This window comes from Chenopodium quinoa, unplaced genomic scaffold (genome assembly GCF_001683475.1).
Source record: "Chenopodium quinoa cultivar QQ74 unplaced genomic scaffold, ASM168347v1, whole genome shotgun sequence".
Classification (NCBI taxonomy): Eukaryota; Viridiplantae; Streptophyta; class Magnoliopsida; order Caryophyllales; family Amaranthaceae; genus Chenopodium; species Chenopodium quinoa.
Window position 1 is genome coordinate 903,523 of NW_018744825.1, and position 25,277 is coordinate 928,799.

General features: G+C 42.9%; 1 long non-coding RNA gene across 5 annotated transcripts; it reads left to right on the plus strand.

Annotated features, from left to right (window-relative positions):
* The first annotated feature begins 16,596 nt into the window (after positions 1-16,596).
* Positions 16,597-20,856, plus strand: LOC110704222. 5 transcript variants are annotated; one of them, XR_002507881.1, is made up of 8 exons: positions 16,597-17,114; positions 17,834-17,979; positions 18,060-18,124; positions 19,591-19,695; positions 19,894-19,951; positions 20,034-20,120; positions 20,296-20,366; positions 20,578-20,856. It is a non-coding gene; the product is annotated as an uncharacterized LOC110704222 (long non-coding RNA). The 5 variants fall into 5 exon arrangements; XR_002507879.1 differs by having other exon boundaries at positions 16,598-17,114; positions 20,621-20,856; XR_002507882.1 differs by having other exon boundaries at positions 19,594-19,695; positions 20,296-20,856.
* Positions 20,857-25,277: the final 4,421 nt, after the last annotated feature.

Consider the following 25,277-nt stretch of genomic DNA (forward strand, 5'->3'; position numbering starts at 1 on the left):
CACTCAGGCGGCATAAAGTCATGCTTAATCCCAACAACTGTGTCTTTGGTGTTGAGTCTGGGAAATTCCTCGGATTCTTGATTTATCAGAGGGGGATAGAGTCTAATCCGAAAAAGGTACAGGCGGTGATTGACATGCAGTCACCCGGCACTGTCAGAGAAGTCAAAAAACTCACTGGTTGTCTGGAGGCATTGGGGAGAAGATACATTCTGGTGGCTGTAGATTACTTCACTAAGTGGGTTGAGGTTGAGGCGGTCAAAGGCATCAAGACAAAGGACGTAATCTCCTTCATTTGGAGGAACATCATCACCTGGTTTGGGGTGCCTATGTCTATGGTGTTTGACAACGGTCCTTAGTTTGAAACGTCTGTCCTCAAAGATTGGTTGGGAGATCAGGGGATCTCACATTGTTTTGCATCCGTTGGCCGGCCCCAAGCAAACGGTCAAGTTGAAGCCTTCAACAAACTCATCTCAGACGGCATAAAAAAGATGATTGAAAGAGCCGGTGGTCTTTGGGCGGATGAGTTACCTCACGTCCTTTGGACCATTAGAACTACTAAAAAGAGGGCAACCGGTGAAGCCCCATTTCTCATGACATACGGCACTGAAGCTGTCTTGCCAATTGAACTCTATGAGCCAACACTTCGAATCATGCTTTATGATGAAGAGACTAATTGGGAGGCCATGCGGCTTGCATTGGACTCACCCCCGGAACGCAGGGGCAATGCCGCCTTGCGTCATGAGATATACCGTCTGAAAATGATAAGGGCCTACAACAAAAGAGTACACAAACGACCCCTCAAAGTGGGGGACTTTGTGCTACGAAAAATGGAGGCAATCGGTAGGGCAAATGAGCAAGGGAAGCTAACCCCCAACTGGGAAGGCCCCTACCGGATTTTTGATGAAGTCAGAGGCGGCACCTACCGCCTTGAAAACCCAGACGGAAGAAAGCTACCCAGAACCTGGAATGTGGATAACCTGAAAAAATACTACTTCTAGGAATATTGTATATTTTTAAAGAGTAAATGAACGAGAAAAGTACATTATTTTAGTTTTATTCATATTTAAGTCCCATGTGCAAAGCACAACCGGGCACCAACTACGTCCCATGCGCGGCGCACTCCCGGTCACCGCCTAGGTACCAAGTACAACGCACAACCGAGCAATGAAACCTAAGTACCAAACATAGCAAATTAAAAAGGCTCAATGCAAAAACATTTTTTAAGTCGCCTGCTTTAAACCAAAGCATTCATCCGGCGACGCCCATCCGGGTGAATTCGTTGAAAAGCACATCTCCATTTTTGGTGGTATATTGTTCTATGCGTCATGAACTCAAGCGCCTTTAACCGGCAAGGTTAAAGATAACACACGCACGTTTGAATGACCTACTGCAAAGCGAGATACTCCCAGCCATTGCTCCAAGGCAATACAGGCAGATTAATAAAATCTTGTTCAGCAGCCGGCTTTGTCCAAAAGAATCACAGCCGGACCACGCTTCTCTCCTACAATTTAAATTTAATTACGAAACCATATCGTTAAAATATCAACCGGCTATTGCCCCAAGGTAATACAACCTGAAATCTAGGTTGTAGATAATAGCTTCATAGATTGAAACCTGTTATTGCTCCAACGCATAACATGCGGTAGTTTCTGTATTGATAAGTTCGCAACTGGCTATAGCCCTAAAGTAATACAGTCGACTACAATTTGTGTAAACAAGGCAAAACCCTTGTTAAAACATCAAGATTGGAAGTTTCCCAAACACTATACAAGCGGATATTAAACTCTTGAGTAAACCGATTGATAAATCCGGTAGCTTATGGACGGTTGTCTGCTTATACTTGGGAAGAAGTATTAGCAGCCAACCGTCCAGGGGCAGAAAGGTCAAATACATCCGGCAGACAACAAAATTCAAAATTGCAAAAATTGAATAGAATATTGCAAAAAATTAAGGCATAACAAAATCAAACCGGCATAGTCGGCGTTCTCATCAAAAATAAAATTCTGAATTGTTAACCGGAACCCCATCCGATGAAAAAATACATGGATACACGGCTCACAGGCCAGATGAGTAAAAAAAAGAAAAAAAAGAAAAAAAAATATACATATATAATAATTAAATTACTGTTGCCGCTGTTGTTGTTGCTGTTCTTGCTGCAGCTCAAGCGGCTGGTCCACGTCGGATGTAGGGGCGCCTTGAGTTTCCAGGGGTTGGGCTTCATCAGCCCCACCCGGAATATTGTCTACCGCCTACTCCTCCTCAGCCTTGGCCCAATCATCAAAATATGCCAACTGAGGTAGCCCGAGAATTTGAGCGTCAAACACTTCAGTTGCGTATCTGAACCTCAAATCGAAGAAGGCATAGTCGGTCTCCGGATGGATTAGTGACCATGCAATCTTCATACGCGCTTCATTGTCGCGCTCATTCTCGCCCACCACCCGTTTCTGTTCAGCCGCTAGCTGGTCCAGGTGTTCCTTTTTGGTTTTCACCAAATCACCCTTAGCCTTGTCCAGCTCCTTCCCCAGCCGGGAGACATCATCCTTCAACCCATCTCTTTCCTTGACAGCATCCTTCAAGGCGTCAAGGTCTTTTTGCAGTTGGTCGATTTGGAGCTGCCGGTCGTTGGCCGCCTTGTTTGCATTTTCGTATGCGTCCGTCATCTCTCTGAGTAGTGCCTCCTGTTTCATCTCCTAGGCTTTAGTTTTGACCTAAAGCATTATGGAGCGGTATTGACAGACATCAATTAATTCTGCTGCCCTTTTCTGGGCATACCTTACCTCCTCTTGCTTCTTCCGCAAGGGGGTTTTCATTGCGTCCACCCTCAACAACGCCTGCATAGACAACCGGAAGGAAGAAGTTTGTTTCAGACAGATAATCAGGCAAACAATAGTTTTTCATAAAACTACCCCAACCGGTGACTTTACCTCAGCCAGCAAAGAATTGATCCGGTCAAGATTGACCTGGTTGATACTTGGCACCTCTTCCCGTTCAGACCGAGTGAGAGTCCTAAGCATTCTCCTTGCATAATTTTGCATGTTAAGCCAACGAGAGGCGGTATCTGCATCAGGAGATTTATTTGTTAAGTATTAGGTATAGGCGGCCCCTATATTTAGCCGGCCGCCGGATGTCTCCCCTAACTGAGAAGAGTGAGACTTTACTCGAAGTGGCCCAAGCGGCCAGGGGGGTCAAAAGGAGGATCCATACCTTGATTTTCAGGCTGTGGGGTGCCACCACCCCCAGCCGCGTTTCGTCCGGATGCTATGGCAGGCACCCGGCTAGAATGGACCTCGGGCTCCTTAGAGCAGTCCCTAGATGGTCCCGAGCTACCACCCGGGATCTGCAGAATCTTGCCTGCAGTAGTTGGTCTCTCGGAAGGTCCGATTGAGAGCCTTCGCCTTTGTGAGGCGGGTTAAGCAAGCTCCTCTCCTAGTCTCCTGACCATTTGGCGAACAAAGCGCAGTACATTCTAGCTCCCCGACTACATAAGAGCAAAGAATTAAAGTTAGTCAACTGTTTTAACTACAAGATATGCAAAAGGGTATGATAATTCAGCCGGAACTTACCCCGCTTACTTTGGCCGCCAGTTGGGCCCATTTGGCTTCGAGCATCTCCATCTGAGCTCGGCTGGTGATTTAGCCGGAGTCATTTCTGGTGGAGTCATCTCGAGACCTTTTTCTGCAAAAGAGAACAAAGAAAAATATATGTGAAAGGAATGATGTCCTTCCAACAAGTGTATTCTTCCGATAGAGGGTTCAGAATTATTACAGAGCTAATTCTTCAGTAAGTTCAAGTGATCGGAATGCCTAAGTGGAGGACGCTTCCGATCAGTAATATCGAGGTACAATTGATATTACAGCTTGATCTTAACTGAACCCTTCGGGTCGAACCCAATCGAATCACAAATCCGAGATGACGAATTAATCCAAAAAGATTTAATGATTCGATAGAGTTTTACAAATACAGACGTCGGAAATCAAGCCTAGGGCGTCGAGACCGAGCGTCGCAAAATCACAAGCAACAAGTATGAGCGTAGCCGTAGCTAGGCTAGGCTAGCTCATCGCAAGCCTAGGTGCACCATGTGTGCTAGGCGCACCATGGTGTGCTAAGCACTATCGCAGCCTAGGCGCGGCCTGGCAGCCTATCGCAAGCAATAGGAGCACCTAGCAAGCCATCGTAGGCACCAGGCGCACCTGGGGCACCTAGCAACCCATCGCAGGCACCAGGCGCACCGGTCGCACCATCGCAGGCACTGGGTCTTGCGTGCGTGGGTGACTGGCATGGCAGCACTATCACTGGCACCATGTGCTAGCATGGGTGCCTTCCTCGCATTGGCGCACCATGTGTGTGCTGGCTTGTGTGCTGGCCTTCGCATGGCAGCACCAAGCATCGCACTATATGCGAGGGCCTGGGTGCCCGCATAGTGCTAGGCCACGCACAGCATCCCAGCATCACCACGCACCAAGACTGTTGTGTGATGCGTGGGCGTGCGTGTGGTGCGAGGCCAATGCACGCTGCGCATCATGTGTGGCTAGTGCGAGAGGTGCTGCGAAGGTGTGTGCGTGGTGTGCGAAGCTAAGGGGGGCCAGCATGCGTGGCTCTCTAGCAGCACACATGCTGGGAGTGCGAGGCATGTGCGTGCGTTGGGGAGTGCTAGGCAGCCAGCAGCGCGCAGCAGCTAGCACTGGCCAGCACCAGCGCCTAGCACAGCCTAGCACCAAGCATGCGAGGCTTCTGGGCAGGCACATGCTAGCTGGCTGGGCTGGCTGGCACATGCTAGCTGGCAGCAGCCCAGCACCCCTTGTGAGTGGCGGTTTAAGGAGAGGTGGGAACCAAAGCCACCAAGCTTCCCTTGGGGAGCAAGGTAATGGTCCCCCCCATGGGATATGGTCCTCGCCTAACCCATTCTCTCCTTTTGCCACTTGTTGGCTTGTGATTGCTTTTGCATAATTATTTATTTTGGAATTAAATAAATTATTGCAATTGCACATGATCCCACATTGATCATGAAAAGGGGTTCAAGTCCCCATTCTCTATAAATACCCACTTGGTTGGGATTTTGAGATGACAACCTTGAGTGGAATTAAAAAGGCAACTCTAAGAAAGAGTAAACCTATGATTCGTAAAACTCATAGTTATTTTGTCCGGGTCTTGACTAACCTTCAAGTCTTAGGACGCTTGGGTCGGGTCGAGGGTACGATCCGTCGGAGATCTCGTCTTTTCGGGATTTTGAAGTAAGAGCTCTTTGGGAGCGAAGCACGCGTAAAAGGTATAATTCTTGTTCTTAATCTTGTTTGATTAAGTTTATTATGCTTGTTAATTGCTTTAATTAAGGGGCGGATCTTGGTGGGTTTCCTTCCGCGTAGTGTCGGGTCACTACGAAACCCTACAGCGGTATCGGAGCCACGCTCCTTTTAATTTTTGCAATTATTGTGTTTAATTAAGGTGTTTTACAAGAATTTATTTTTCTGGTTCATGTTCATCTAATTAGATTAGATGCTCGTTTTAATTATTTTTTTTAAAACTCGATTTTATTTTCGATTAGGCTGTCGAACCCAGATTTTGGCTCAAAAATAGTGTTTTTTGGGTGGAATCGACATTCTGGAACTGTTTCAAACCTCTTAGGAATGTCCAGAAGCCAAATTCGAACCAGAAACCCAATTTTTCTGGGGTTTTTCGTTTTTCAACGAAAATTTTAATTCTTTTTAAGCCTTGATTTATGAAAGCATTAAAGGTTAGATTAAATGCACATTTGCATCACTAATCTACTGGTTTTAAAATATCCTTGAGCATAATAATGGAGTGTTTATTAGTGCTTAAGTTGATATACCAATTTATCACATAAACTTGTTTTTCACAAATTTTGCAAATAAATTGCAATAAGGTGTGAAAACTTGTTGTTTTTGTATTTTAAGTTCCCAAATAATGTTAAAGTTCTAATCTTTAAAGGTTTAAATGATTGGAACCCTAACCCTAAATTCCATGTTGAACAAAGTTTGGATTTTTTCATGTTTGGTTGATTAAAATCCATCAAGTTCAATTACTTGTGAGTAAAATTTGATTAGTCTTCATATTGGAAGATGTAATCTTGGTATTTTACACAAGTATGCAAGTTGGAAAATTTTATCATTGGATGGTTAATTTATTTTTCCAACTCCCATTTGTCAAATCCATTATTAATTTGCATATTGGCAAGATTAATTTTGGACATAGCTCATTTTATTTTAAGCATAAAGTTTAACCTAATTTTTGTTCAAAATTGAAATTTTGGATAAATTTAGGCTTGTGCACCAATAAAATAAATTTATTTAAGTTAGACTTAATTTCATGTTATTTTATTTTTCATCAGATTTATTCTAAAATGTAATTTAGAATTAATTTATGTCACACGTAAATCGGGATTAAAATCCCGAGTCATAGCACACAAATCAAGGCAACACACCCAAGTGCCACCAAGGCTAGTCGGGCTGCCTAGCAGCCCACATGTGGCTGCCTGTGGTGCGCACAAGGGTGAGCCATGATGCTGCTGTGCGCTGTTGTGTGGCGGGGAGGCATGGTTGATGTGCGTGGGCAGTGGCTGGGGCTGGCTTGCGAGGGATGATGTTGGGCAGCAAGCATCAGCCCAGCGCACCACGAGCATCAAGAGGCGCCTGCCCAGTAGGCCAGATGCTCGCAGGCACCAGCATACTAGCAAGCATACGCAGCATGCTAGCAGGCAGCTGGCACTTACAGCAGTGCTTGCTAGGCACAGCAAGCCTCACCCACGCACCATGGCGCCATGCCATGGGCTGCCTAGCAGCCATGGTGCGCACCCACCAAGGGTTTTCTTGGGTGGTTTTGCTTAGTGTTTGAGCTATGATTTTTGCATTATCCCGTCTTTAAAATATTTTTGGTAATTATTTTTACGAGGCTAAAAACTTCGATTTTCGATTTTGCAAAATTTTGACAAATTATGGGTTATGCCGACTCAATTAATCGGATTAATTAAGTACGGATGCGGATTTTAGTGGGAGCTTAATTAAGTGCGTAAGAATTTTGCGTTTAGAAATAATGGATTAAACCACTTTGACTAGTTTTAATTAGGCGCGTTAATAGGATTAACCACCTAAGTAAGTTACTAATTTTGCGTGTTTAATTATGTATTTCGTAAAATTGCATGGGCCATTCACAAATAGTGAATGGGTGAATGGAAAAGATTGTTTTCAAAACAGGTTCTTTGAAAATGGCAAATAGTGGGGCCCGACTAGGATAGAAAATACGGACTGCGTTCCGTTATGTATTTTTGTAAATCTAAATACGGTCTGTGAACCGTTAATTATTTTTGTACTATTAGATTAATCTTAGTCGTTTTAGATAGCTTCTTTTATTTCATTTTGGCAAAGATGTCTCAAGACAGCGTTTCGACGAAGACGAGCCAAGATGAAAACCCATGGAAATTGAAGATTTCAAGGGGTCATTCTAGTTGCCAAATGCATCTATTTTATGCCTTATATATATTGTTATTATATATGATTTCTAGATGCATGTCTAGGATTTCTATTATATTGCGACGATTAGTTAAGTTCACTTAAATCAACCAACATAGAAACCCTAGGTCCCTTAATAATATTGAGCTAAAATTTGTCGTTCCAAGAACAACACTTACCGAACTAATGCGCGTACGTGATGGATTACGCCAAAGCGAGGCATCACTATTTCCCTAGGAACGTAAGGTATACTAGGTATACAAGTTGTCTTGGTTAAGCTCAACGATATCAGTAACGAGTCCTTAGATGTCGTGGAAAAAGAGATAAAATGTCGAGAATGCATTAGATGCGACATTTTATCAAACCGAGAGTAGCTTGGAGCTTTTAGCAATTGGATTGCTTACCTTAAGATATTTAATGGTAAGACAAGCCAAAGCATGCTTAACCATTTCTTGATCTTTAGGATCTCGGAATCATTTTATTCTCGCCTAAAAGGGACAAAATTATTAACGCGTGGATAAAATGCTCAATAAGATTGAAAATTTGCATGAACGCTTTTAAATTTCAAACTTATTAATTATATGAATGGTTTTTCATTTCATATTCTTTCAATTGTAGAACAATTTCTGCAAGTAACTCAAACAACAACCAATTCTCTTTGCGCTCAATTCTCGACAAGGAGAAGTTGAGCGGGCCAAACTTTCTTGATAGGCAAAGAAATCTCCGCATTGTACTAATGCAGGAGCAAAAGGAATACGTCCTTGATGAGGAAATGTCCGACGCTCCCAATGAGGAGGTCACTCAGGCTGCCCTTAACCGATGGCAAAGTGCCAATCGGGATGTCAAATGCATTATGTTGGCCACAATGTCTCCGGATCTTCAAAAGACTTTCTTTGAAAAGGAGACAGCTTTTGAGATCATTTCTGAGCTTCAGAATATGTTCCAAGAGCAGGCTCGGACTGAAAGGTTTGAAACCCACAGGCAGATACTTGAGAGCAAGCTCAAGAAAGGAGAGCCAGTCAGCCCGCATGTTCTCAAAATGATTGGATTATTTGAAAACATGGAAAGGCTTGATGCTGGGTATTCAACCAAAATGGGAATTGATATCATTCTCCACTCCCTTCACAAAGGCTATGATCAGTTCAAGATGAACTATAATATGCATAGTATGGAGAAAACCCTCACCGAGCTTCATGGTATGTTGAAGCAAGCCGAGCAAACCCTCAAGGATGAGGGCAAGCATGACATGCTCATGGTGAGGAAGGGCAAGCCATTCAAACGTCCGGGCAAAAAGAAGAGCTTTAATGGGAAAAGGAAGAAATTCCCGCCTAAGTCAAAATCTGCCAAGGGCAGCAAGGACAAAAGGGCAGCCTCTTCTAAATCCGATTCCGAATGTTTCTACTGTAAGAAGAAGGGACATTGGAAACGGGACTGCCTCAAATTCAAGGAAGATAAGAAGAACGGCAACGTTGCTTCTTCATCAGGTATTTTTGTTATAGACTTAAACTTCGCTAGCAAAACATCATGGGTATTAGATACCGGATGTGGCTCACACCTTTGTTCCAATGCTCAGGGACTAAGGATAAGTAGGAGGCTAGAGAAGGGAGAGGTCGAGCTTCGGGTCGGCAATGGAACAAGGATGTCTGCCGTCTCCGTTGGAAGTCTCAGTTTGTCTTTGCCCTCAGGGCTTGTTCTAGAACTTGAAAACTGTTATCATGTTCCTAGAGTGACCAAAAACATTATTTCAATATCGGCGTTGGACGCCAAAGGATTCGAATTTCGAATAAAAAACAATAGCTGTTTTATATATTTTGATAATGTTTTATATGGTAAGGCACATTCAGAAAATGGTCTTTATGTGCTTTCACTAGACAAACAGGTCTATAACATCGAGAATACTTCCAAAAGGGCTAAGACCATCGAGTCAAATCAAACCTACTTGTGGCATTGTCGTCTTGGCCATATTAACATCAAACGCATCAAGAAACTTCTTCAAGAAGGTTTTCTTGACTCATTCGACTTAGAGTCATTTGAAAATTGCGAAGGATGCTTATTAGGCAAGATGATAAAACATCCATTCTCCAAGTTGGGAGAAAGGGCAAGTAACTTATTAGGTCTAATACACACGGATGTATGTGGACCAATGAGCAAACCCGCAAGACAAGGTTACCGATATTTCATCACTTTCACCGACGATTATAGTAGATATGGCTATTTCTACTTAATGTCGAATAAATCTGAATCCTTTGAGAAGTTCAAAGAATTTCAAAAAGAAGTTGAAAATCAACTTGGCAAGAAAATTAAAGCACTTCGATCGGATCGAGGTGGCGAATATTTGAGCCATGAATTCGACGATCACTTGAAAGAAAATGGCATTCTTTCAGAGTTGACACCTCCCGGAACTCCTCAATGGAACAGAGTGTCCGAACGGAGGAATCGAACTTTGTTAGACATGGTTCGATTAATGATGGGTCTTAGTGAACTCCCTATCTCTTTCTGGGGACATGCGCTACAAACTGCAGCACTAACACTGAATAGAGCTCTGTCAAAAGCTGTTGAAAAGACTCCATATGAATTATGGACTAAGAAACCTCCTAGGTTGTCTTTTCTCAAGATTTGGGGATGCGAAGCATATGTCAAGCAATTAATTTCGGACAAACTTCACCCCAAATCAGATAAGTGTTTCTTTGTGGGATATCCAAAAGAAACCAAAGGGTATTACTTCTACAATAAATCCAAGAACAAAGTGTTTGTTGCTCGTGATGGTGTCTTTTTAGAGAAGGACCACCTTTCCAAAATGGCAAGTGGGAGGAAAATCGAACTCGACGAAGTTCGAGAGGACGAGCAACAATGTCAACGTGACAAAACTGACAATCTAGATACTTTGGAAGCATCTAAGAAGATTGGTCAGAATCAAACAGACAATGTAAATGCTCAACCAATTACCCTACGTAGGTCGCAACGGCAAAGATCTCAACCAAACAGATACCTCGGTATCGTCTTAACTGATGATCAGGACATCCTAGTCATCGATGGTGATGAGTCGGCAACATACAAGCAAGCTATGACGAGCCCCGACTCTGCAAAATGGCAAGAGGCCATGAAATCCGAGATGGACTCCATGTCTGAAAATCAAGTCTGGGACTTGGTGAATTTGCCCGAGGTTATACACCCATTGGTTGCAAATGGATCTTCAAAGTGAAGACAGACAAGGATGGAAATGTATCAATATACAAAGCTAGACTGGTGGAAAAAGGTTATAGACAAGACCACGGGATTGACTATGATGAAACGTTTTCACCAGTTGCAATGCTAAAATCCGTCCGGATCATCCTAGCGATTGCTGCATATTACGATTACGAAATATGGCAAATGGATGTCAAAACCGCCTTCCTTAATGGAATTTTGGAAGAAATTGTGTATATGACACAACAAGAAGGTTTTTTCGATCCAGGCAACGCTGGAAAGGTTTGCAAGCTGAAGAAGTCCATTTATGGACTAAAGCAAGCCAGCAGAAGTTGGAATCTGCGATTTGATGAAGCCATTAGCAAATTTGGTTTTATCAGGAATCCAGATGAGTCTTGTGTATACAAGAAGGTCAGTGGGAGTGATATTGCATTCCTAGTCCTGTATGTCGATGACATACTGCTCATTGGAAACAGCACAAAATTGTTGGAGACCGTAAAGGGCTGGTTAGGAAAGTGCTTTTCAATGAAGGACTTAGAAGAGGCACAGTACATATTAGGCATCAAGATCTACAGGGATAGATCTAAGAGGATAATTGGATTAAGCAAGAGTACTTACATTGATAAGGTACTGGCTCGATTCAACATGGAGAATACCAAAAGAGGGCATTTACCCATGTCCCATGGCATAACTCTCAGCAAGAAACAGTGTCCACAGACACCTGTTGAGCGAGAAAGAATGAATCAGATCCCATATGCTTCGCTAATCGGATCGATCATGTATGCCATGATATGTACAAGGCTAGATGTATCGTATGCCCTGAGTGGAACGAGTCGATACCAATCGAACCTAGGAGAGGCGCATTGGACTGCGGCCAAGAACATCCTTAAGTACCTGAAAAGGAACAAGGATAAATTCCTGGTGTATGGAGGCCACAAAGAACTGGTTGTTGAAGGTTACACCGACGCTAGCTTCCAGACTGACAGAGATGACTTCAAGTCACAGTCAAGATATGTATTCTGTCTGAATGGAGGAGCGTTGAGCTGGAAGAGTGCCAAGTAGAGCACCACTGCAGACTCTACAACTGAAGCCGAGTACTTGGCCGCCTCAGAAGCAGCCAAGGAAGCTGCTTGGATCCGGAAGTTCATCAGTGAACTTGGTGTTGTACCCTCAATCAAGGAGCCGATAGACCTCTATTATGATAACAAAGGAGCTATCGCTCAGGCCAGGGAGCCGAGAGAACACTAGAAGGTCAAACACGTGCAAAGGCAATTTCACATGATAAGGGAATGGAAATCCGAAGGTGAAATCAGAATTTGTAAGATCGGCACGGATGATAATGTAGCCGATCCTTTGACTAAACCTTTGCCTCAAGTGATAATGTAGGCAATGGGAATCAAGCTCATAGGAGACTGGCTTTGAAAATTCCTTGTACATGTGTTTTAATTAAACGGGTTGATTTAATGTAAGACACTGTATTAAAATCATTCATTAATGGAGTAATTAATTTTGTGCAAAATTATCATTCACTCCATTACTATTTAATTGTGGTTTAGAATTAAATTATGAGTCCATTCGATTTACAGAAATATTCAAAACAGGGTATGAAGACCATGTCTTGCATAAAGAAACACCTGTTAAGTGAACATTGAATATTAAATCGAAAATTGTCCCTAATCGAGGTCATCTAATAGATGGACGATTGATGACCGCAATAAATTAGTGTGTAGTATGATTTACAGCACCGTTTCTTGTGCTGCGAGGACGTGACGATCATAAATCATTTGCACAGGTATAGTTTGGAACTGTACTTGATAAGACCTATGAGAGTACTTTAAGAAAAATTTAAATTTTGTCATAAGTACATTTCTCATTATGACTTTCGGAACTTGTTTCCTCCGACCATGAGTACTGTGAAGTTTTCTTGTTTGAGTACTAGACTCTTTGATGTTTCCAAACGTCTTCCGTAACTGGGGATCATAACGGGAACACTCCGCAGACTATGTCCTCTTAGTAAGAAGAACTTACAATACAAGACTGGGATTGTCCCCCTACTAACAATAGGGAAAATGTTTTGTTGTTTACAAGGCCGCTCGAAGAGCGAGACTGTGAAAATGCATGGCCGTGCTCAGATGGATTTTAGAAATCATCTGCTTATTGACAGTCGAACTCGGAGATCGAGAAACACTTCTGAACGTAATCAGGATGACAAAGAATCTTACCTTATAGTTCACGAAGAAACATTAAGTGACATAGGAAATAAGCTATACACTGTATGCACACTTGTCCGGACGGACAAGTGGGAGATTGAAAGGAATGGTGTCCTTCCAACAAGTGTATTCTTCTGATAGAGGGTTCAGAATTATTACAGAGCTAATTCTTCAGTAAGTTCAAGTGATCGGAATGCCTAGGTGGAGGACGCTTTCGATCAGTAATATCGAGGTCCAATTGATATTACAGCTTGATCTTAACTGAACCCTTCGAGTCGAACCCAATCGAATCACCGATCCGAGATGACGAATTAATCCAAAAGGATTTAATGAGTCGACAGAGTTTTACGAATACAGACGTCGGAAATCGAGCCTAGGGCGTCGAGACCGAGCGTCGCAAAATCACAAGCAACAAGTATGAGCGTAGCCGTAGCTAGGCTAGGCTAGCTCGTCGCAAGCCTAGGTGCACCGTGTGTGTGCTAGGCGCACCATGGTGTGCTAGGCACTATCGCAGCCTAGGCGCGGCTTGGCAGCCTATCGCAAGCAATAGGCGCACCTAGCAAGCCATCGTAGGCACCAGGCGCACCAGGGGCACCTAGCAACCCATCGCAGGCACCAGGCGCACCGGGGGCACCATCGCAGGCACTGGGTGTTGCGTGCGTGGGTGCCTGGCATGACAGCACCATCACTGGCACCATGTGCTAGCATGGGTGCCTGCCTCGCATTGACGCACCATGTGTGTGCTGGCTTGTGTGCTAGCCTTCGCATGACAGCACCAAGCATCGCACTATATGCCAGGGCCTGGGTGCCAGCATAGTGCTAGGCCACGCACAGCATCCCAGCATCACCACGCACCAAGACTGTTGTGTGATGCGTGGGCGTGCGTGTGGTGCGAGGCCAATGCACGCTGCGCATCAAGCGTGGCTAGTGCGAGAGGTGCTGCGAAGGTGTGTGCGTGGTGTGCGAAGCTAAGGGGGGCCACCATGCGTGGCTCGCTAGCAGCACACATGCTGGTAGTGCGAGGCATGTGCGTGCGTTGGGGAGTGCTAGGAAGCCAGCAGCGCGCAGCAGCTAGCACTGGCCAGCACAAGCGCCTAGCACAGCCTAGCACCAAGCATGCGAGGCTGCTGGCAGGCACATGCTAGCTGGCTGGGCTGACTTGCACATGCTAGCTGGCAGCAGCCCAACACCTCTTGTGAGTGGAGGTTTAAGGTGAGGTAGGGACCAAAGCCACCAAGCTTCCCTTAGGGAGCAAGGCAATGGTTCCCCCCATGGGATATGGTCCGCACCTAACCCATTCTCTCCTTTTGCCAGTTGTTGGCTTGTGATTGCTTTTGCATAATTATTTATTTTGGAATTAAATAAATTATTGCAATTGCACATGATCCCACATTGATCATGAAAAGGGGTTTCAAGTCTCCATTCTCTATAAATACCCACTTGGTTGGGATTTTGAGATGACAACCTTGAGTGGAATTAAAAAGACAACTCTAAGAAAGAGTAAACCTTTGATTCGTAAAACTCATAGTTATTTTGTCCGGGTCTTGACTAACCTTCAAGACTTAGGACGCTTGGGTCGGGTCGAGGGTACGATCCGTCGGAGATCTCAACTTTTCGGGATTTTAAAGTAAGAGCTCTTTGGGAGCGAAGCACGCGTCAAAAGTATAATTCTTGTTCTTAGTCTTGTTTGATTAAGTTTATTATGCTTGTTAATTGCTTTAATTAAGGGGTGGGTCTTGGTGGGTTTCCTTCCGCGTAGTGTCGGGTCACTACGAAACCCTACAATATGTACACTCAAAATACTATATTAAGCGGCACAATAATGCCGGTTGAAGTAGTAAACCTACGTCTGTCCCAACGAGTGCTAAGCCGCAGGCGGAAAGAAACGCCTCGTCTCTAAACCAGTCCGGATGAGAGACCCAGAATTTGGGGACTATGACTTGAGTCCCATCATCCAAAGGAAGAGTTGTTTTGGTGAAAAGACCAGGTTCCATTATTGCGTCCCGGGCCTCAGACGGAATTCTGGGTAAGGTGCACTTTTTCCCTAAGAGATCCAATTTTTTATTCTAACGGCGCATCCGGTGGTTTGCAGTCGTAGAAGGGGAAGAGACATAATAAAACTTGTCCATTTGGAGGGCTTCTCCAATGTCATCATATATTCTGGAAGGGTTGTAAGTGTGTACCATGCGTTCCAACCACCCGGTGCCCGGCTAAGGTAATGCATGTGGGCAAACGCCTCCCAGCTAGGCGTCACCTCCTGTGTCTCATAGGCGGAAATGTATCCTATAATATTCACCCAAGAGTTGGGTGTAAGCTGCCATACTCCCAAATCATAGCCTCTCAGCAGGGCTTTGATGCATATGTGTAAGGGAAACCAGAGGCCGGCTTTGAATGCCACCTCGTAGCAGCCGAAGTAGTTATCAAAATGTTTCAAGTTGTCATCCCAGAAAACTGATGAGTCACCCGGTGGAACGATAACCTCCCAGTCCTCCCCAACCGGGTGTTTTTCCAAAAATCCGGGCAATGTTGCATTTAAAGTCACGACATCCCGGGCGCTCATAATGGCCTCCATTAGGTTGTTTATGGAAGGCCAGTTGTACGCTTCCTCGTCATTTGTAGGAGCATCCGGTGACATTGTAGAATCATTAGACTCGGCTCCTTGGTCAGACTCCTCACCATTGGAGTTCTCCAACTCTTCTAAAATTTCATCTGCAGACGTATTCGAAACGCCTGGTTGATCATAAGGTACTTCTCAACCGGAGTTCCGGCTGAACCTTGAGACTTGTAGTCAGGGTCAACAGCCGTCGATCTGATCCGAGCCATTCTGTCGTGCACATGAACAGAAACGGTCGGGTTCTCAGAAAAGTAAGGGTGGTCCAAACACCCTAGACGGCATTCCCAGTCCTAGATTCAGCCGTATCCGGTGATCGGTTGACTGCCCTAGGTCGTGCCATGTGTGAGTTGGGAGAGTCCATTATTCTCTATCCTATGCAACCGGTAAACTCAAAAGTCAGAAAAAAGAAGACAAGGGTGATACCTTGATATTTGAAGATTTGAAGAAAAGTTGAAAATCTGAAATGTGGCTTGAAGATACCACAAGCGGTGTACTACGGCTGCTGAAGATTGCTGAAATAAAAAGCAAAAGCACAAATCAATGCATGACTCAAAGATACTACAGATGGTATCTACGGAAGATGACTCAAAGATACTACAGACGGTTTCAGCGAAGCTTTTTCCAAGGATACCTCAAGTGGCATCATCTAGGTCTGTTCAAAGACCGCCTGAGTGTCTTGTAACTACAAGGCCAAAAAGTTATTTGTAAATAACCTAGACAGTTTGAAGACCGGCTGAGGACCTATAAGTTGTGAAAACTTGCTCAAACATACCTCAAACGGTATTTAGCCGCCTAAGGGTCCTTTGAAAACGAAATGCAAAAAACTACTCTAAAAGACAATTTTTGAAGATTGCTCAGAAATACCCCAGACGGAAAATTTCCGGATGAGGGTCCTTTAAGCGGTTATTTGAGACTTCTCAAAAATACACCAAACGGTATTCATGAAGAGTTGTTCAAAGACCCCCCAGACGGTCCATTACCGCTTGTGTTTAGTTTTGAAAATCTATGGTCTACAAATGCCCCAGGCGAAATCTTTCCGGTTGAGGGTTTTTCACATACAAAGATCAAAGATATGGTCCAAATATGCCCCAGCACTAGTAGAAAAAATCAAATAGGCACCCCCCCTATAGCACCGGTTCTTGAAAACCGGTGCCAAAAAAAAATGGGCGGGATTGGAAAATAGGGAGTTGCTCATTTAATTAGCACCGGTTCAAACCGGTGCCAACCTTAAAAAAAAATAAAAAAATAAAAAAAACAAAGAAAGCAATAGAGTTGGCACCAGTTCGCCTTAAACCGGTGCCAACTATAATAATTAGCACCGGTTTGAACCGGTGCCATTTAAAAAAACAAAACCCGGATTAAGGCGCGTCATTCTTCATTTCCTTGCTCTTTCCTCTTCGTTCTCATCTGATCTGCCCCTCTCTCTCCTCCATTGTAGCGTACTCGAATTTCTACCATTGAAGGGGATTCTGAGCTTTCCTAACACTCCGTCTCTCTCCTTCGATCTCCTTCTCCATTAAAGGCCTCTATTCCTATTTCCTAAGTCTCTGAGTTATTTCATTGAAGCGCACTCAATGTTCTCCATTGAAGCGTTCTCCGTTGAATCTAATTCTTGTATCCCCCATTGAAGCAGCTTCTAAGGTAAGTTGTTTGTTGTTGTTATCATCATATCAATTTCACAATGTAGGGTTTATATTTGATCTAATCTAATATAATTATCAGTGCTTTAAGTTTTGGGTTCGCAAATTCTTAGATTATGAGACATCATATCCAAAGAAAAGAAAATTATGAGCGTAATTTGATTATTGAATCAAGTATCCCTAAATTTATGTATTTTTCGAGATAATTCAATATGAAATAAAATATCTTTTCCCTCCTGCCATGGTTTAGGTTGGGCCTGGGTATAATCACTTGTATTGTGTTGGTTTGGATAATTTGTTCGCAGTAGGTTAGTTTTCGAAGAAGTAAATTATTTAGTATATGAATACTAAATAAATTGATTGTACTAGGATTTATTGATTGGTTTGATTTGATGCTAATTTGTCAGAAACGAAAAAATTAACTTTCAATCAAAATGAAAGGCAAATAAAATGAAATTAACAAAAAGATAGAGTTACCTGTCCAGTGGCAACAATAACAGGATCTGTCATAATTTCTAGAGTGATTGGACAAAGAAATTCTTGGGGTATTTCTGTAGTAGGACTTTTGATAATTTGTTGTTGTTCTAAGGGCTTATTTACATTATGATCTTCAAGCATTAGATTGGTTTCTTCAATTCCAGCAATTTGTTTGAATTTGATTGTACTAGGATTTATTGATTGGTTTGGTTTGGTTTGATGCTAATTTGTCATAAACGAAAGGATGCCTCTGGGATTGATACTCGGACTTGCAAGGTCAATGCACAGGAAGCGTACATCATCACTTGATATCCTTTCTTCAAAGAGGGCGCCAAGGAATTACTACAAGGGAAAGAATTGCAAGCCCACTGGATTTCACACCCGCAAAGGTCTTATTCTCTGCTATACATAAATCATATTATGTGTATTGTTCCTTTGGTTTCTCGTAGTAACTTCAATTTTGTTACAGGTGGCTATGTTGGGGTGCAAGAAAAGCTGCCTAACTATGTAGTACCTGATCTTACCCATTCCAAGGTACTGTACGTTTGTATCTCGTCTGCACTAGCAATTTTCTTATCTTTTTACTCAAGAATTTCCTAATCTTTTCCAACAACAAACCCAGTTTTTGGGGAATGGGGCAGTGGCGGATCTAGGATGGGACTTCATGTCCATCTTTCATGTCAATGATGAGTAGCTTTACCCCGTGATGCTAAGTGATATATATGTGTCAAATTGACTCAAATGATGTAGAAAATGAGAATTTTCAAAATAGTTTCTGGACTAGGGGTTAGAATATGAGCTTAATTTGATTATTGAATTGAATCAAGTATCCTATTTTTAACATATTAAGTAATGTGCGACTGTGCAAAGAGAACCCTATTCTTCAACCAATTAGTTCCCCCTAAAGACCCATTTAGTTGAGCAAATCATATATTCTTGGAGAATCTGCTTGTGACTTCTTATGTTATCATTGCTTGCATTGTTGCTACTACTGGTGGTTCCTTATTTGGTTATGACATCGGCATTTCAGGTCTCTTCTCTTCCTTTATTAATTCATCATCATCATCATCATTCATTACATTATTCATGTTATTGTATCTATCACAACCAATACTCGTATAGTCTTATGTATTACAAATACCGTGCATCCTGCCTAATAATTTGGGACTTAATCCAACTGTACCACATATTTTTACATGTAAATTAGTACCAGAGTACATGTTTTTCTCCATTTTCTATGCTGTCATCTAAGATCTTTTTGGTTATTATTAACTCAGAGTTTGTTGGAGTGCTTTTCTGGTCAACCACTCTAAAAAGTTGGTCCTTACTAATTTTTCAGGGTGGGCTTCGTCATATGTTACAACTTAATTAACAAAATATAATGACCAATAACACACTTTACATTACAAGAATTCATAACTAAATTTCTACAAGCTTATCTTATCAGTATATCATTAGCAACATCATTAAATTCAGCACCTCAAATTATTGCACTTACAAAGGAAAACTGGATAATTCTACCAATTTCTCATTTATTTGAAATTATATGCATAATTTCGCACTGCATTAGTTCAATAATTAATTCATTAATTCAACTCTTGTTTTCTGTCAAAGTTTGATTATTTCTTTAATTTTTAGGGTTTTTAGAAGTGCACTGATTTTTTATTGATTTGGACTTTCTTTTTCTGTAAAAACATCATGTTAACTCACTGAATTAGTACAAATCATTACTTGATTGCTGCTCAGCTGATAATGCTATCAAAAAATTGACTGATGTGAAATTTATTTAGATAGGAGAATTTTTTAGAAGGTTAATGTTGATTTCTGTGCTTAATGTGTGGGGAAGAATCTTTTATGGAGTAATCTTTCAAGATATTTGTTACTCCTAGTTTTGTTAATAGAATATGCTACTCAGTGCTTGATGTTGTTTTTGGTTGTTTCGAGGAGTTTCAGATGTAAATGTTTCTGAATGGTCAATGCACTGTGCTTTTGTTGTTCAGTAGTAGCAGAAAGGAAGTAAGAAGTAAGGAAACAATCCAGGAAAATCTTGTACACTCGAGCAGGATCGATCCATCAAGGGTTGTCCAGCTGTCTTGGCAACCAAGGTCAGGTATTTTGACACGAATTGCTGTCGAATAGGTTTAGATCTTCCCTTAACCGAATTGTAGTAATGCAAGGCAAGAAAAGATATGTTATTCATTATTTGTTGTTTGTGAAGAATTATAAGTTACTAGCATAGTGTATTTATGGCCTATCATCCTTTCTCTACTCGAAAATTGATTGAAAGTTTTTATATGGGACAGGGTCTTTGTTTATAAAGATTTAATCTCTGAAGAGGATTGTGACCATCTCATCTCTCTGGTAAGTCTCTTTGTATCACAGAGTCACAATTACCACTTTGTGCTTGAATTGGTCTTAATGTTTTTCCTTACTAATTTACTAGGCGCAGGGACAGAAAGAAGGTACCAACTCTGTGGTCAGTGACACCTAAGGACTGAGTACAAGATCATTAGTCACTCTTGATTTGAAAGTAAGTAGTAAATTTGTAATGTTGGGTACAAAGTGATTATTTTTAGTTCCACTATCATCCTATCTTTTCATAGCACTCACTTTGTTAGGACTGCATTTGTTGTTTCTGAGTTGGCTATCTTTTAGTATGGAGTAATTCCTTTTATTATTCATCTAATAAATTGCTTGACTTGCAGGATTCAACTTATTGAGTTTCTAGTGTCAGACTACTTAGTCACTTGGTCAAAAGATGAAGGTTTTGAGATTAGTATGTATTTAACCTTGTTGTTTGGACTCCATAAAATCATTTTTTTTGCAGTTAGATTTCAAATATTAACAGAAAATACGGATATTAGTGCAAAAAATGGCTTTACTTTTGAAATTGGCTCTTATTACAAGGAACATAGTTGGTTACGCCTTGAACCAGTATAATTAAGTGCACTGCTGTGCAATAACAAAATATTTATTGCATGTTTCAGTGAAACTGTCGCAGATTGATGTGAAAGTTTAATGTCATTGTAGGGTTGTTTGAAGAATGGCTGATTTCATTTCTTCATGCTCGTAAAACATTGCAATCAATGGAGAAGAGGTCTGGGCTTTATTCGCTTTATTTGGACCGAGTAAATGGAGAGTTGGCTAAACAGGTTGGCCAAGTATTGTCTCAGGACAGCATGTTGCCGTCTTCAGACAGGGGTGGCAAATATGTAACTTTATATATATGCAATGCAAACATTTTTTTTGGACGAAAATTGTAATATTACAGCTTTTTTTAATGAAAATATGTAACTTTATATATATGTTTATGTTTATAAATCAATTTAAAAGTTTAAAATTTTTTTTTTTTAATTTTTTTAGGGTATTTTTGGCACCGGTTTTTACCAAAACCGATGCCAAAAGTTTAAAAAAAAAAATTTAGACTTTTTGCACCGGTACTTTTCCTCGGCTAACTTGTCTTCGAACCTTTTAGGTCGTTCATAACCATGTCATGGCTGCGGGTATGAACGAGGAGTTGAAGTATAAAGCCGAGGAGGCTGAGCACCGAGCTCGATTAGCCGAGCTGAAGAGCAAATGAGCAGAGGAGGAATCTGCGGACTGCCAATCTCGGATAGAGGAAATGGCGACCAGCTTCCGCGACTACTGCTAAGAACTTGAACGGTCTATTTTTCCCTGGATTGATGAAGGCGAAGCCTTAATCCAGGAGTATGGAGCAAATGATATTCCGAGCTTCAAAGCTCGAATCGAGAAGAAAATAAAACAAGAGGCAGAAGTTCGGTAGATGATGGCCAAAGATTTCAAAGAGAAGGTTGTGTTGGCCGAGCAAGAAGCTAAGCGAAGGCAGGATGATCTTGAGGCTGAGATTCAGCGACTCGGCGATCAGTTGAAGGCCAAGGACCTTCAGCTTTCCTATGTTAACACTGAGTTGAACGGAGTCCAGACCCAACTTGAAACCCAAACTGATGAATCTGCCAAGGCAAAGAAGGTTCTAGAGGCTGCCTAAAACTTGTTGAAGATCTGAATTTACACCCAAGATTAGTATGATGAGGGTTTTGAAAACGGCTTCAAAGTTGCTCGGTGCCTTGCCTTCCATGCTGACCCAAGCATCAACTGGGACTTGGTCGAGGAATGGTTAATGGATCTCACCCATCCCAACATGTTGACTGCTCATGAAGCCGATGTTGCCTGCCTCGCTCGTTTGGCCGAGAAAGTGGCCCAAGAGGAAGAAGAAGAGGTTGCACTGAAAAAGAAAGACACTGCTCAGCCTGCTTCATCCTCTACTGCTGCTGAGATTTCCAAGGCTCCCAGCCCTGATCCGGACAACGCCGAAGCATAGGAACTCGCCATGATTGTACAAAAACACTACTTTGTTATTTTTTGCTTTTGAGTAGTTTGTACTAGTTTCGGCAGCTGTGTTTTTCGTTTGTGGGCGACTGCCGATTTCAGATTTCGCTGTACTTGACTTGGAAATCCTCATTTGAATGCATATGAAGTTTTTCTCAGCTTTTCTCTTCCATTGCTCTATTTTCTTTACTTAGTTGTTTCTTTGAATCCCTTCAACTTGTGAACTTGTGCTGAATCTCGGCCTGAAGATATTTTTGGCTGAGAACTTCTTTAATTGCTATGAGTGCACTGTTTTGCTTTCATTCTTTTGCCTCGCTCCTTATACTTAGATTTTTCAACTCGTGAAATTTTTCCAAGTACTTAGCTTCGGCTTGGAACTGGCTAGTCAAGTGCCTCTTTCCCCCCTTAGAAATCTGAAGATGAGATCTTCAGGTTTTTGAGGTGACTGCTTCGACTGTTTTGGTGCAGTCGAGGATTTTTCCTTAGTAAAATTTTTGTAATAATCTAGACTTTAAGTTTCTGCTCATTTTTCTTTTCTCTTCTATTTTGTTTTTGAGGGATCTGATTTTTTTGTTCAGAAGCATTAGGCTTTGAGAACAACATATTTAACCCTTACAATTCATCCGAGGGAACGACTATCTGAAACACGATGCCAGGGCATTGATATATCCGAAGTACAATGCTTCATTACACAATACTTCGGAAGTGCAATCATCACTCGGAATTGATTTATCCGAAGTACAATGCTTCATTAGGCAATACTTCGGGGCTTTATCAGTTCCTATTTTTTAGGCAATGTTTCGGATGTGCCTATGGCCTCTTTGCCCGGAGGATCTGATCCATCCGAAGTACAAAGCCTCATTAGGCAATACTTCGGGGGTTTATCATTTATTCTCGTCTTAGCAGGTTTTACGGCTATCCGAAGTACAAAGCCTTATTAGGCAATACTTCGGGCAGCACTGAATGAAAACCTTGAATTTTTTCAAAAACCTTTGAAGACAGTAAAAATAGAAATCTGCTGAAATTTGAATAAATGGTGGCTCAAAGGCCTTTTCTTAATAATGAAGATGTACTTACTTAGATTGTTCTTCCCCGAAGGGCTTTACACATGGTATTTCTTAAGTACATCAGCGTTCCGGTGATTTTTCAACTCAGTACTGTTTCGGGGTTTTTTGATGTCCTGCGGGAGAGTTACAATTCTGAGACTGGAACCGAACGCCTGTACCTGCAAAACAAACGGATGCTCCGGATGATTGGAGATCCGCCTCCAACGGTCAAGTTAGTACTTGATTAAGGAGTAATTAATGCAGAAATAATGTAATTTGGTCTCTCTAGGTGAGAGTGTTTAATGTGCGTAATCCCCTTTAATGAGGACTAAATAAGGTATTTATAACCTTGGGAAGCGTGCCACTCTCTAGGTTTAGGTTAAACCTAGGGCTGACTGGGCCTCCAACAAGGATTGGACCTTGTTGGCTCATTTTCCCATGTGTCATGGGAACCACACGCGTCGCGTCGCGGCTGGTCTATGGTGGACGAATATTTGGTTGACACGTGGCAGGCTCCCATTGGCCTACGTGAAGGACACGTTGCGAAACCTGGTTGGTCCACGTGTCAGATGGTGATTGGTGGATAAAAATCTCTAATCATTTGCCCCTCACAGGTGGCACGTGACTGGTCACGTGTTATCTGTGACAGGTGTCGCACCGTAACAGGCGACGGCCTGCTACATGTGTCACTCGGTGAAAGGCCGACAGATTTTCCCACCCAAATTTTGAATTTGGGAGTGACCCTTCGCCTTCTCATTTTCGCCTATATAAGGGTGTGTTGACTTCAATCATTTTCACACTTGAGAACTTTTGAAGAGAACATTCGGACCCCTGAACTTGCTCTGACATTCCGGACTCTTTCTGCCTACCGCCTGCTCTGACAAGCCGGCTACTCAGAATTTTCAGAACTTCGTCAACTTCACTTGTTCAGGTAACCGTCGGTTCTCTCACTCTTTTATCTTTTCTTTATTTTTTTCCTTTTCTTTTTGAAATGGCACCACGAAAGCACACGACACGTCCTAGGTTAGTGATCAGCCGGTCACCGGGGACGGCTGAATCTAGGACTAGGAGTGCCGCCTGCCCTTTTCCGAACCAATCTTTGCCCTTTATACAAAGTCCGACTGTCTCTGTGTCTATGCAGAACATAATGGCCAGAACAAAAAGAACTGCTAGGATTACAAACTCATACGGCTCCTCCTACCAGGTGCCGATTAGTGAGACATCTGACCAGGCGCCAGATGCTGAAGTAAACCAAGGCGGCTTAACCGCCGACAGCTCTGAGGGAGGGGTCAAGGTGGTCCCTTCCCATTTTACAGTTGACATGTCTACCTTTTCTCCCGCTCCTATCGAAGGAGAGGAGGCGGGCCCCTCTGGGAGAGGAGAGGAGTCGTCCTCTTCGGATTCGTCAGAGGACGAGTTCGAGTCTAGTTCTTCTGGTCATACTTCTGTAGACACATAAGAGAAAAACAACCGCCTACAAGAGGCGAGGCTTTCTCACGCAGTTGAGAAGGGGGAAAATTGGGCGGAGCCGTCCGCCTCTTATAGAGAGCAAAATACCCCTTACTACTGCACTGTCCCAAAAGGCCGGATCAAGGCCATGCAAGAGAAAGTGGGGAGCTTTATTGCGAACCACATAATGGGCCCCGACTTTTTAGTTTTTGTGCCGGATCCAGAGGACACAGTCGTCTGGCCGGCTGGTACCAGCTACGATAGCGCCTGCTTCGGCTGCTACGAGGCGGCCATCAGAGCTGGGCTGCGCTTCCCACTACATCCGGCTGTTCAGCGGATCTTGGATGGGTATGAGTTGGGGTTATGGCAGTTAGCCCCAAACTCTTGGTTCAACGTTCTCGGCTATGTGGTCGGGTGCGAACTGCACGGGGTGGAGCTAAACTTCGAGGCTTTCGCCCACATGAACTACCTCAGCCGGACCTTTAAGGCAGGCGGTACCGGCTGGTATCAATTGACCAGCCACAGAGGCTACCTCATGACAAGAGGTAAAGAAAACAAGTGGAAGGATTGGCGAAGCACCTTCCTTATCATTGAGAGTTCGGACACGGAGCTGAACCAGCGCTTCAACAGATGGAACAGGGATCCGTCTCTTCTGGCAGGCGGTCGTAGCATGCCGCCTGTTCCCCCAAGAGCTAAGAAAGAGATCCTGGACAAAGGACTCTTTAAAGTAGAGACGAGGGTCGACTCTACTATAGGGGTGCGAGAGCAAGTACCCCTACACTGCATCCCGAGCTTCAAATGGCTCTATGACGAGTACTTTTTGGCCGCCTGTGGCCTCAGCAGTC